At 38.0% G+C, this 14,085-nt stretch overlaps 1 long non-coding RNA gene across 1 annotated transcript; it reads left to right on the top strand.

Moving 5' to 3' along the window:
• The first annotated feature begins 2,150 nt into the window (after positions 1-2,150).
• Positions 2,151-9,669, top strand: LOC147341237 (uncharacterized). Its single transcript, XR_015159195.1, has 3 exons — positions 2,151-2,257; positions 7,380-7,451; positions 9,408-9,669. It is a non-coding gene; the product is annotated as an uncharacterized LOC147341237 (long non-coding RNA).
• The last annotated feature ends 4,416 nt before the right edge of the window (positions 9,670-14,085 follow it).

Raw genomic sequence — 14,085 nt, 5'->3', positions numbered from 1 at the left:
TTTCTAGTTGCTTTGGGTGTAGAGTTAGGTTATTTAATTGCCTTTTTTCTTCTTTCTTGAGGTATGCTGTATTGCTATGAACTTTCCCCTTGGCATTGCGTTTACAGTTTCCAACAGGTTTTGGGTTGTTGTGTTTTCATTTTGATTCATTTCTATGCATTTTGATTTCTTTTTTGATTTCTTCTGTGATTCGTTGGTTATTCAGCAACGTGTTGTTCAGCCTCCATATTTTGGAATTTTTAATAGTTTTTCTCCTGTAATTAAGATCTTACTGCATTGTAGTCAGAAAAGATACTTGGAATGATTTCCATTTTTTGAATTTATCAAGATTAGATTTATGGCCCAGGATGTGATCTATCTTGGAGAAAGTTCTGTGTGCACTTGAGAAAAAGGTGAAATTCATTGTTTTGGGGTGAAATGTCCTATAGATATCAATTAGGTCTAACTGTTCTATTGTATCATTTAAAGTTTGTGTTTCCTTGTTAATTTTATATTTAGTTGATCTATCCATAGGTGTGAGTGGGGTATTAAAGTCTCCCACTATTATTGTGTTATTGTTAATTTCCCCTTTCATACTTGTTAGCATTTGTCTTACATATTGTGATGCTCCTATGTTGGGTGCATATATATTTATAATTGTTATATCTTCTTATTGTATTGATCCTTTGATCATTATGTAGTGTTCTTCTTTGTCTCTTTTCAAAGACTTTGTTTTAAAGTCTATTTTACCTGCTATGAATATTGCTACTCCTGCTTTCTTTTGGTCTCTATTTGCATGGAATATCTTTTTCCAGCCCTTCATTTTCAGTCTGTATGTGTTTTGAGTTGGGTCTCTTGTAGACAACATGTATAGGGGTTTTGTTTTTTTTATCCATTCAGCCAGTCTTTGTCTTTTGGTTGGGGCATTCAACCCATTTACGTTTAAGGTAATTATTGATAAGTATGATCCCATTGCCATTTACTTTATTGTTTTGGGTTTGAGTTTATACTCCCTTTTTGTGTTTCCTGTCTAGAGAAGATCCTTTAGCATTTGTTGGAGAGCTGGTTTCGTGGTGCTGAATTCTCTCAGCTTGTGCTTGTCTGTAAAGCTTTTGATTTCTCCTTCATATTTGAATGAGATCCTTCCTGGGTACAGTAATTTGGGCTGTCGGTTATTTTCTTTCAACACTTCAAGTATGTCTTGCCATTCCCTCCTGGCCTGAAGAGTTTCTATTGAAAGATCAGCTGCTATCCTTATGCAAATCCACTTGTGTGTTATTTGTTGTTTTTCCCTTGCTGCTTTTAATATTTTTTCTTTGTGTTTGATCTTTGTTAATTTGATTAATATGTGTCTTGGGGTGTTTCGCCTTGGGTTTATCCTGTTTGGGACTCTCTAGGGTTCTTGGACTTGGGTGATTATTTCCTTCCCCATTTTAGTGAAGTTTTACACTATTATCTCCTCAAGTATTTTCTCATGATCTTTCTTTTTGTCTTCTTCTTCTGGGACTCTTATGATTTGAATGTTGGGGCATTTAACATTGTCCCAGGGATATCTGAGATTGTCCTCATTTCTTTTAATTCGTTTTTTGTTTTTCTTTTTTCTTCTCTGATTCATTTATTTCTATCATTCTATCTTCTGCCTCACTAATCCTATCTTCTGCCTCCATTATTCTATTTGTTCCCTCCAGAGTGTTTTTGATATCATTTATTGCATTATTCATTATATATTGACTCTTTTTTTTATTTCTTCTAGGTCCTTGTTAAACTTTTCTTGCATCTTCTCAATCCTTGTCTACAGGCTATTCATCTGTGATTCCATTTTGTTTCCAAGATTTTGGATCATTTTCACTATCATTGTTTGGAATTCTTTTTTTTTTTTTGGAATTCTTTATCAGGTAGATTCCCTATCTCTTCCTCTTTTGATCTGTTTGGTGGACATTTATCCTGTTCCTTTACCTGGTGGGTATTCCTCTGTCTCTTCATCTTGTTTATATTGCTGTGTTTGGGGTGGCCTTTCTATATTCTGGCACTTTGTGGAGTTCTCTTTATTGTGGAGTTTACTCGCTGTGGGTGGGGTTGTACTGGTGGCTTGCCAAGGTTTCCTGTTTAGGGAAGCTTGTGTCGGTGTTCTGGTAGGTGGAGCTGAATTTTTTCTCTCTGGAGTGCAATGAAGTGTCCAGTAATGAGTTATGAGATGTAAATGGGTTTGGAGTGACTTTGGCCAGCCTGTATATTGAAGCTCAGCTCTATGTTCCTGTGTTGCTGGAGAAGTTGCATGGTATGTCTTGCTCTGGAACTTGTTGGCCCTTGGGTGGTGCTTGGTTTCAGTGTAGGTATGGAGGTGTTTGATGAGCTCCTGTTGGTTAATATTCCCTGGAGTCAGGAGTTCTCTGGTGTTCTCAGGATTTGGATTTAAGCCTCCTGCTTCTGGTTTTCAGTCTTATTTTATATAGCCTCAAGCTTTCTCCATCTATACAGTACCATTGATAAAACATCTAGGTTAAAGATGAAAAGTTTCTCCACAGTGAGGGACACCCAGAGATGTTCACAGAGTTACGTGGAGAAGAGAAAAGGGATCAGGGAGATAGAGGTGACCAGGATGAGATGAGGTGGAAACAAAAGAGGAGAGAGCAAGCTAGCCAGTAATCACTTACTTATGTTCACTCCACAGTCTGGACTGCTGAGAGATGTTCACGGAGTTATACAGAGAAGAGAAGAGGGAGGAAGGAGACAGAGGTGGCCAGTAGGATAAAGGGGGGAATCAAAAGGAGAGAGACAGATCCAGCCAGTAATCAGTTCCCTAAGTGTTCTCCACTGTCCAGAACACACAAAGAGATTCACAGAGTTTGGTAGAGAAGAGAAGGGGAGGGAGGAGATAGAGGCGACCTGGTGGATAAAAAGGAGAGTCCAAAGGGGGAGAGAGCAGTTAAGCCAGTAATCTCGCTCCCAAGTAAAAATGGGTACTGAAGACTGGGTTCTTAAAGGTACAAAATTGATAACAAATACCAAAAAGAAAAGATTAAAAATCTGGAGTAGAGGTTGGATTTTCAAAAATTCAATATTAAAGAAAAATAAAAAAGTCACAAAAATTATAAAATAAATATGCATGATATTTGCTTTAAAAATAGGGTCTCTCTTTTTATTTTTGCAAAGTAATAGTAGAATATAAAAGTGAAAATTAAAGGAGTAATTGAGGACTTAAAAAAAATTAAAGCATGATAGTAAAAATAGTAAAAATGTATTTCAGGCTTTCTCTGGTGTTTTTGTGGGCAGTGTGGGGTCAGTTCATTTCAGATAGTTCCTTGATCCAGCTTATATTTCTCAAGATCTATAGGCCCCTTCCTATGTAGTTGGTACTAACTGCAGGGTTTTAATCTATTGCTCCTGTCACTTCCAGGGAGGTTCCCTCTGGTTTAGCTTCTTCTGCTTGCTGGTCTCTTCAGTGTCTAATTTCCACCCTGACACAGGGGGCGGTGGTGGACACTTTTGTAGGCTCACTTGCTCAGTCGTGCTGTGGGGAGGGAGGGACACTGCAAACAAATAACACTGGTGTGTGCTCACAGTGTCTCGGCCACACTGGGTTTGCCCTCACTCACGGCATGTGTGCTTTCCCTGTCTACACTGCTTAGGCTCTAGGTTGCTCTGCCAGGAACTGTCTGAAGCTGGTCCTGGGTTGTGTGCACTTCCCAGGTCTGAGCTGCTCAGGTTCAGGTACTTGGGTACTCCTCAAAGGCGCAGACTTGGTTGGGCCTGCGTTTGGTGCCCTTCTCAGGTCCAAGCAGGTCAGGTGACCAAGTGTTTGGTGAGTGCGGTCGCTGCGACTTATCACCTCCCCCATCCCTGCCACTCGGTTTTCTGGGCGTACAACCAGCACACCTTCTCAGGCAGATATTGACTGTCCAGAATCCCAAGAAATCTTGGTTAGCAATGAAGCCTGCTTTCAGTTTGGTAGATAATGCCTCTCTGGGGCCATGACTGCCCCCTTCCGTCTCTGGCTGCCCTTGCCTGCCTGTCACTGGAGGTGGATGGGCCAGCCTGCAGCAGGCTAGCTCTGCTCAGTCCTTTGTTCTGTGAGCAGGCCTGAAGGTGTCTTAGGTTAGGGCTTTTCATGTGGTAGCTATCCCACAGTCTGGTTTGCTATCCCAAGTTAGTTTCCTCAGATTGCCCTTGGGGAATTCAGGCCTGGTCCTTACCCTAAGCACTGAAGCCCACGCCTCCCTGCCCAGCCCCACTTGCTAGTGGTGGATGCAGGCGTTTGCGCTGCTTCTCCCCCAGGGGAGTTACCACTGGGTACGTAATCTGTGGGTTTTAATTACTTATTTATTTTTCCTCCTGGTTATGTTGCCCTCTGTGGTTCCAAGGCTCACCATAGACTCGGCAGTGAGAGTATTTCCTGGTGTTTGGAAACTTCTCTCCTTTTTTTTTTTTTTGAAACTTCTCTTTTTTAAGACTCCTTTCCCGGGACGGAGCTCTGTCCCTACCTCTTTTTTTTTTTTTTTTTTTTCTGTCCCTACCTCTTTTGTCTCTCTATTTATCTTTTATATTTTTTCCTACCTCCTTTAGAAGACAATGGGCTGCTTTTCTGGGTGCCTGATGTCCTCTGCCTACATTCAGAAGTTGTTTTGTGGAATTTACTCAGCATTCAAATGTTCTTTTGATGAATTTGTGGGGGAGAAAGTGGTCTCCCTGTCCTATTTCTCTGCCATCTTAGGACCGTCCCCCTAATTCATTTAATTTTTGACTCTTTTAAAAGTGATTTCCTTCTTGGTTGCTTTAGAGCTTACCATTGCCAATCTTAAATTATCAGAATCTGCTTAAGATTTATACTTTTGCCACTGTGATATAGAGATTATACACTTATATCTCTACTTTCTCTCTCCCTTTTTGTGATATTATCATTAAGCATATTGCATCTATATATGTAGTAACCATTGTATAACATTACATTGTTAGAATTATTGCTTTATATAATTTTGTGTTTTAAAGAAGCTCAGACACAACAATGAAAATAAGCAAACAATTGTAAGTTGTGCATTCTTAACTTTCATTTCTACCATTTCTTGATCTCATCATTTTTTTCCTATGATTTTGAGTTACAATTTGCAGTCACTTCCTTAGCCCAACACAGGTGTGCTTCCCCTACTTCTTGTTAAATCTCAGACCAGACCTGTTTTGCAGTGTTGAAGCAGAATTTATTCTAAGTAAATGTAGGTTTTTGCTCTTAAGTCCTAGAAGTTTATTGGATTATATCCACCCACATTATTGAGGGTAATTTCTATTTAAGGACAACTGATGACATATGTTAATCATGTTTACAAAATACTTTCACAGCAACAGTTAGATGACTGTCTGAATGAGTAACTTGGTACTAAAGTCTAGCCAAGTTGACTGGTAAAACTAGCCAGTAAAATCCATATTGTTGTGCTTAATGGTGCCATACATTTCTCTGAGGTGTATTTTTTAAAATGTCTTCATTTATCCCTTCTCTTTGTTGTTCAGATTGCATAGTCTCTATTGGTTTATCTTCAGAATCATTAATTCTTTCTTCCCCCACTTAAACCTACTGCTGAGCTCTTCTAGTGATGTTTTTTAAAATTTCAGTTACTGTACTTTCAACTAAAGAATTTCCATTTGTTCTTTTATATAATTTCTGTTTATTAATGCTTTTGATTTGATGTGACTTTGCTGTCATATTTTCCATTACTTCCTAATCAGTGTTTCTTCATTCTTTGAATACATTTCTAATAGTTACTTTGAAGACTTTTCCTGTTAAATATGACATCTATTTGTCCTGGTGAAGAGTTTCTGGTTCCTGAATTTTCTTTTTTCCAGTGGATGGCTCATACTTTCCTGTTTCTTTGCATGTCTTGTAATCTTTCTTCTAACATGGACGTTCTAAATAAAATGTTGTAGCAACTCTGGATACTGGTCTGTCTTCTCCAGGGCATTTTGTTATTTGCTTTGTAATTTGGTTAATGACTGGCAGAGTTTATTTTAATGAAGAGCATATCGTCTCTAGGAATGAGAAGCCCCGATGCTGCACTTGAGGATACAAAGTCTTAAGTATGCCCATGTTCTCCCTGGGATGAAATGTTTGCTGCAGAGCTCTTTTGTCTCTTTCCTTAACTGCTTCCTGCTGGTAAACTCTACTAATCACTGGCTGATTGCTCAACTGTTCTCAACAATGTCCTTGGGCATAAATTGCTCCACAGATTGATTCAATCAAAGGTAGTCTCTCTTAAAAATATAGTCTGCAAAGTCAGTGTTTGAGACCCCTTTTAATAATATGAGGGCTCCTCTAGATTTTTATCTTTTCCAATTATCTCAACAGTTGGAAGTCAGCCTAACCCTACATGTCAAATTCATCTGCCTATCTTTTCCCAACTAAATTTCATCAAAAACAAAGATAAATGTAAGCAGATTAAAAAAAAAAGAACAAAATAAGGAGAAAAACATGAGGGAAACATTAAAAAAAAGAATTTATCTCATAGTTTCAAATCATGGCTAATAGAAGTTCTGCAAAGGGAGAACAGGGAGTCTATGAGTACAAAATATCCAGTAAATAATAGAAAAGAATTTCCCAAAGCAAAAATACACAAATCTTCAGATCAAAGGGTGCAGAACAATACGAGAAAATTAAGACTATTTCCTATGAATATAATTGTAAAACTATATAACTGCAATGAAAATTACAAAACATAAAATCTTTCTGAGAGATTGGGTGGGGTTGCATAAGGACTGAGCCACGTACAAAAGAATAAGTGTCAGATTAATATCAAAATTGTCATCAGTTATGCTGGGTGCTAGAAGCCAATAAAGAAATGTTTCACAGTTTTGAAAGGAAAGTGTGTGTGTGTGAAATTTTATGCTGACCAGACTCTGAAAATGAAGACAGAATATAGAACTTTTCAGGCAGCAAGGACTTCAAAGTTTGCATCTCATCTATTTCAGAATGTTACTTGGGAATGTACTTTAGGGATAACACAAAAGGTGTAAACTGAGAAGAAAAAGAAAATAGGATCTAGTCAAACAGTAAGGGAAATTCCAGGATAGCAGTTATTCAGGTGTCCTACAGAATCAGCAGTCCAGCTGGGAGTGTGAGGACAGGGGATTCAGAATGGAAGATTCTGGGATGTGGAAAGAACTGATAGACTCAATACAGTAAAAGCTGTCTTAGAAAACTTTGAGGTCATGGTAAAATCAATGTGGTTTATGGAAAAGGAGCATCTAACTGAAATTGATTCTTGAAACACTCTCCTTTGTATAGCTAAGTGGTTGTGACATTGGACCTGGAGACAGGAATGTGGTTTTAAGCATATTGCTCATCTCTGAAGTGGCCACCATTTACATTGCCAATGTTAATTGATCTTTATTATGCTTTTTTTTTTTTTCCATTTTAGAGTTTTGGACAAACCACCAAAATGTTAATCATGCTTACAGATCAGACTAAGACCATTATCAACTTTGAGAAGGTAAAGATCAAAATGGAACTGACACTGAAAGTTAAACAAGATGGAAGGGAGGGTGAACCCACTGATTTCCTCATCTGAAAAGAGGGGAATCAAGAGAAATGAAGTAGTTAATGTTGCTTAAAGTTGCCGATGATATGATAGAACCACAGTGGGAGGAGGGAGACAGAAAAGATGAATGATGATGTAAGTAAGCTAAAATTCCAAAATGTAAAAGCAAGTAAATGACAATAACATCAACAAGACTGTACTAGCCACTGTTTTAAGGGCTTCACATATATTAAATCATTTAATTCTCATAATGATCTAGGGACAATGCTATTTTTATTCTTATTTTGCAGATGAAAAAATGAGCATAGAGTGCTAAATAACCCATTCATGATCACTCATCTAGTGAGTGGTGAAGCCATATTCAAATTTAGACAAGCTGGCTCCACTGTCCTTGTTTTAATCTGCATGCAAATTGCTTCTTAAAACAGTTTTAGACAATGTCTGAAGTTGATAAATAAGACAAAGGAATTATTTATTTTTATTATATTGTACTCTTCAATATTTCTCCTATTCAAGGATTACTTTGGTAGATTAACCCACAATCAACTCTCTGTATCCATGGGTTCTGCATCCATGGATTCAACCAACCACAGACTTTAAAATATTAAAAAAAAATCCAGAAAGTTTCAAAAAGTAAAACCTGAATTTGCTATACAACTATTTACATACCATTTACATTATCAGTTCAGTTCAGTTCAGTCACTCAGTCGTGTCCAACTCTTTGCGACCCCATGAATCGCAGCACGCCAGGCCTCCCTGTCCATCACCAACTCCCGGAGTTCACTCAAACTCACGTCCATCGAGTTGGTGATGCCATCCAGCCATCTCATCCTCTGTTGTCCCCTTCTCCTCCTTCCCCCAGTCCCTCCCAGCATCAGGGTCTTTTTCAATGAGTCAACTCTTCGCATGAGGTGGCCAAAGTACTGGAGTTTCAGCTTTTCTTCAACACCACAGTTCAAAAGCATCGATTCTTCAGTGCTCAGCTTTCTTCACAGTCCAACTCTCACATCCATACATGACCACTGGAAAAACCATAGCCTTGTCTATACGGACCTTTGTTGGCAAAGTAATGTCTCTGCTTTTCAATATGCTATCTAGGTTGCTCATAACTTTCCTTCCAAGGAGTAAGCGTCTTTTAATTTCATGTCTGCAATCACCATCTTCAGTGATTTTGGAGCCCCCAAAATAAAGTCTGACACTGTTTCCACTGTTTCCCCATTTATTTCCCATGAAGTGATGGGACCAGATGCCATATTTACAGCTATTTACATGACATTTACTGTATTAGGTATATGTAATCTAGGGATGATTTCAAGTAAACAGGAGGATGTGCATAGGTTACATGCAAATAATACACCATCTTATATAAGGGATTTGAGCATTCATGGAGTCAAGTATCCATAGGGAGGTCCTGGAACCAATGCCTTATATTGGGTTGGCCCAAGAGTTTGTTTGGGTTTTTGCATAAGATATTATGGAAAGATGACATAATGAATTTTGGGGCCAACCCAACAGTTACTGAGGCAAGACTATAATACTCTACTAGGCAACCAATGACAGAGATCAACAGCTGGCAGGGAGATGCACATGTGCTTGAGACATTCAGTTCAATAAACCTGGAGAGTGGTTTGTCATCCCTCATCCTTGACCACTCTTGCCCTTTCTTTCTGAAAAAATTCAAATCACCCTTCAAAATGAAGCTTAAGCTTTACTTTCTGCCCTATGAATAATGGCTATGGTGGAATCACACTTTACATGGAGGTTAGGTTCCAAAAGGCAGGTTATAAGGCTAAAATTATCAACAGTCAAAGTGAAACTTGACATTCTCATAGGAAAATGCTGTAATATAAATCACTCTGCTGTCTCTCAATATATCTAACAGTCATTTTTCTTCTAAATTTGGAACAGATTGCTGTTGCTTCGGGTGAGCTGCACAAGAAATAGTTGGCTGGTGTTTTAAGGCCATGTCATATGAATAATACCTGTTTTTATACTTTGTAATCTCATTAAAAATTACTGGGTACAACAGCTATCTCAAGTTCCATTTATAGACTGTATTCATTAAATGGAGTGGCAGGCACCACTTAAGATGCTGTTTTTCTCTTCTTTTTATTTGCTGAGTTCATATATTTGCATTCCTATAAAAATAAAAGGAAGAAAGATGTTTAAATTCTCTGTAATCCTTCTTTTTGGTTTTCACTAAAAATTATACACACCTATCATTTTATGTTGAAATGATACATAATGTAATTTAGGTAGGAAGGAATGATGGAGAATGATGGATCACTGAGCAACAGAAGAATTGACAGAGATACAAGGATGATAGACAAAAAGATCTTATATTAATTAGTAAGATGTTAGATGGTTGCTCAGATACAGATAGGGAGGTCTAGGAGTAGAAATGGACAGATGAATAGTCGGGACGATGAATAGAGAGTCTGATAGACAGTCTGTCGGAATGATAACTGACAACATAAAGATGGTGATGAGAGAACCCGATGAGGTGATGGTGTGAAGGAGACTGAAATGGATGAGGATACAAATACATGCAGACATTTCTGCATTCATTCAACAAATATTCATTGGGTGACTCTTAAATGCCAGTTACTCTATTACACAGTGGAGACAACAGTGAGCAAAAGGAAACATGTGATCCCTGTCCTTACTGAGTTAGACAGAGTTAGACATTATTGTGAGAGTGTCAGATACTACAAAGAAATATTCTTTTTACAAAAAATCAAAGGGTCAGAAAGGGATGGACATTCACGTTTAGGAAGGGTGGTCATTAAAACCCCCACACAATAATGTGGCTGAATGAGGAGGAGGCGAAGGTAATAATGATACTATATGGATAACAGATATCAAGAGTTGATGGAGATGGGCATTTGCAGAGTAATAGAGCTAGGGGGATAAATAAATGAGAAGAACAAGAGCATAACAGATGATGGAGAGATATAAGAATGATGGTAAAGACAGGCAATTAATGTTAAATGAATGAATGCAAAACGTTAAAAATGCAGAGGAAGATAAATCCTGCTGTAGTGGTGATATGTAAAGCTGAAACTCTGGAGAAATTGATGGATGGTCCATTCAGAGGAAAGTTCCAAGCCCATGTTCTATATTTGTACGCTGTCACACAATTACATGTCTTTAATTCAAGGAAATAAGCTCACATGAAGACAGTGTCTACCCAGATCAAAGACAACAAGTATTTTTAAACTGAATTCACATGAAAATAAATCAATGCAAACAAAGCTTTGAGGAACTGCTTTTGCTGTACAAATGACTAGATTCACACACAATTTATTTTTTTTTCACAATGTATTTTTAATCCATTTCAACAGTAGAATCCGATAGTAATTATCTACCAGAGTTATTGGCTTACAAAAGCTCCTTAAGCTTCCCGAGTCCCGTAATATGATGGCTGCTCCCTATTTTTAGCCATCAGTAATGGTTGCCTAGCAGCCCTGGAAACTCCTTTGTCAGAAACCACTATCACATTGTGGATGACACTGGGAAAATAGGCTGCCTGCAAACTCTCACCCAGCATGGAAGCCACTCAGCTCGAGCTGCCAAGAGAGAACTTTCACAAGACACCCAAAGAAAGAAATCTGTTCTGTCAAGGAGGGAGATAAGCGTGACACGAAACAAGGAGAGGCTTGGAAGTTCTTTATGTTCACTTCAAACGTCTTCTAAGTACACAATAATGGAAAATAGGGTTGACATTTAGGGGTACATTAAATAGTGCTGACACATTTTTCAAATAAACTGAAAATGGCCTTGAGTCTGTAAGGTGCTTTGTTTTACCTATCCTATGTAAATTCCCATTCATTCATTCAACACTAACACTCTACTATAGCTGCTGCTGCTGCTAAGTCACTTCAGTTGTTTCGGACTCTGTGCAACCCCATAGACGGCAGCCCACCAGGCTCTGCCGTCCCTGTGATTCTCCAGGCAAGGACACTGGAGTGGGTTGCTGTTTCCTTCTCCAATGCATAAAAGTGAAAAGTGAAATTGAAGTCGCTCAGTCATGTCCGACTCTTAGTGACCCCATGAACTGCAGCCTACCAGGATCCTCCACCCATGGGATTTTTCCAGGCAAGAGTACTGGAGTCAAAAGCCTTATTACCTGATACACTGGTGACCAATTGTATCAACCACCCTTGTGATTAATTGAAAACCTTGGTTGAAACTGGAAATAATTTAAAAATGACATACATACCTTAGATAATTTAATATGAAACCATATAAATTATTTTCTTGATGTAGGGTTAAGACCTTATCATTGAGTGTGGGTCCTCTGATTTCACTTTCTCATGGTCATTATTATATACGCCACATGGTATGGCATTATCTCTTTCACTTTTTTTTTTTTTGAAATGTAGCATAAGTGTGAGGACACACATGAAGGAATCAAGGTACAGAATGCTTACAGATTTTTATTTTATTTTGTCCAATCTCTCCCCCACACCTAATTCTAAAACCATTACAATAAAATTAGCAAAACACCTCTATCAACTCTTCTCGAATCATTTAATTTATATTTCACAGAAAAAAGATAGATCTCATTTAAAATTCCTACTGATTCACTTATATAATATTCAATTAAATAAAACTGTTAAACAGTAGTAAGGTACCCTTGACATAAAGAGGTTTGGAAACAAACATAATGATTCTTGGTAAGCATGAAACTCAACAGGTAGATCCAGATGTGTCCAAGTAGGAAGCTATCTGCTGTGTTTTCAGTGTGCATTTGAGTGTCAATCAGTGTTTTACAGAAGGAATAAAGAGCATTGTTCATCTAGTAAGAGGTCAGGTAAGAGTTTCAAGTCTCCATGGCAGTCATTGTGTCAAGCTTCATTTATATGAACTTGTAAGCCACTGTCCTCAGGGAACCAAGTTTGTACATTAATATCACAATTCAAAAATGCTCCCTTTATCCAGGTGACTTAAGTCTGAGTCCTTGCTCCCTCTTTAAGTCAAGCTATGGCATTTGTCAGTAAATTTCTCTAATTTTCTGTCTAGAGTAGTAAAACTGCAGGTAGATATCCCTAAAGTTCCTTGCTGCTTTTTGGTTATAATAATTGGTTTTCAGAGTTTTAGAGTTGCTATTTTTGTTTAACATATACAGAGAACAATTAAATCATTGATCTTTATCTTCTTATTTCTGATTAAGAGTCAATAATGCTTTTAGAATGATATATTCCAGGTCTGGAAATATAAGAAATGTTTTACTTACACATGACTGGTGGTAGTCTGATACAATGGAAGGGGTGATGAACTAGGAGTCAAAAGACTAGGGCTTGAATGTCAATTCTGATCATTTACAGCTTCACGTTCAGGGAAACATCCACCGACCTCTGGGGATTTCAGTTTATCCTCTGTAATCTAGAATAATAATATGTGTATAAGTTATGTAGTGATGGGTAATAAATTATTTCTATCTTGCAAACTTAAAGCAAACAAAAATTGTTATTTCATAGTTTATATGGGTCAAGAATTCAAGAATGGCTTAGCTAGGTGGTTCTAGCTCAGAATATCTCTCAAAATTGCAAGTGAGGAGGTGAGATGGGCTTTACTGGAACTAAAGGATACAGTCTCAAGCTCACTTATGTGGCCTCAGTTCCTCACCGAGCAGAAAAGAAGGGTAGAAGTGGTGAGAGAGACAGACAGAGAACCCAGAAAAAAATCTACAGTCCTTTTGTAATCAATGGAAGTGATACTTCTGCCAGAATCTCCTCACTGGAAGCAAGTTATAAAGTTCAGCCCATACACAAAGTGAACTCAGTGTCACTTCTTAAAGAGATGAGTAGCAAAGAATCTGCAAATATAATTTAAAACCAACGAATATGTAGCAATGATGCTAACACTCTTCCACCTTCTAAAGTGTTTTCCATCTAATCTTATTTGAGAGGAGCAGCAGCATCTGCAATAATTAATGACAAGAATGAAATGTATTTATAAGTGAATTATTTCTATATGGCAGCTACTTCTGCACACCCCTCCCAAATATACTGGCTGGGACCTCTGGTCTACTGTCTTCCTACTGACAATTTAGTTCTCAAGAGTGATCGCAGAGAGGTGACCACAGAGCAAAGCACAGTTCCTTTTACCAGCCTATCACAGTCATCCTCCGACAGGGCCATATAGGCTGTTAAGTTGTTCTATTTTCACAGCACTCAGACATACAGAAGAGACCTCCTACCCCAAGATCACTAACCCAGAACTGAATACTGGACATACATTTTCTTAAAAGTCTCACTGACCTTTTCTCACTCAACACTTTTCTCTAAAATTCTCCATCTTTATGTCATATTGGCCAAGCTGTCTCTAGTCTTCATATTCATTCATTCTTCATCCATCCATCCATTCTGTATGGGCCTACCTACATAGGTTAAGGTATCACATAACAAGATGGGAGTGTAAAACTGATGAAGTCAAGTGATAATTTATTTGGAAAATTGCATAATATGATAATTACTTATAATGTTAATATAAATGAGACATCACATCTGACTACACATTTCCTTTGCTCTATGCTCTCAAAGTTGAAATAGCCTAGAATTTGGCCTGGTGAAAGACTTAC

The sequence above is a fragment of the Bos grunniens genome, chromosome X, assembly GCF_055505025.1.
Source record: "Bos grunniens cultivar Pamir isolate PY7600 chromosome X, Bosgru_T2T1.0, whole genome shotgun sequence".
NCBI classification, from domain to species: domain Eukaryota; kingdom Metazoa; phylum Chordata; class Mammalia; order Artiodactyla; family Bovidae; genus Bos; species Bos grunniens.
This window is presented reverse-complemented; position numbering and strand designations above follow the sequence as displayed.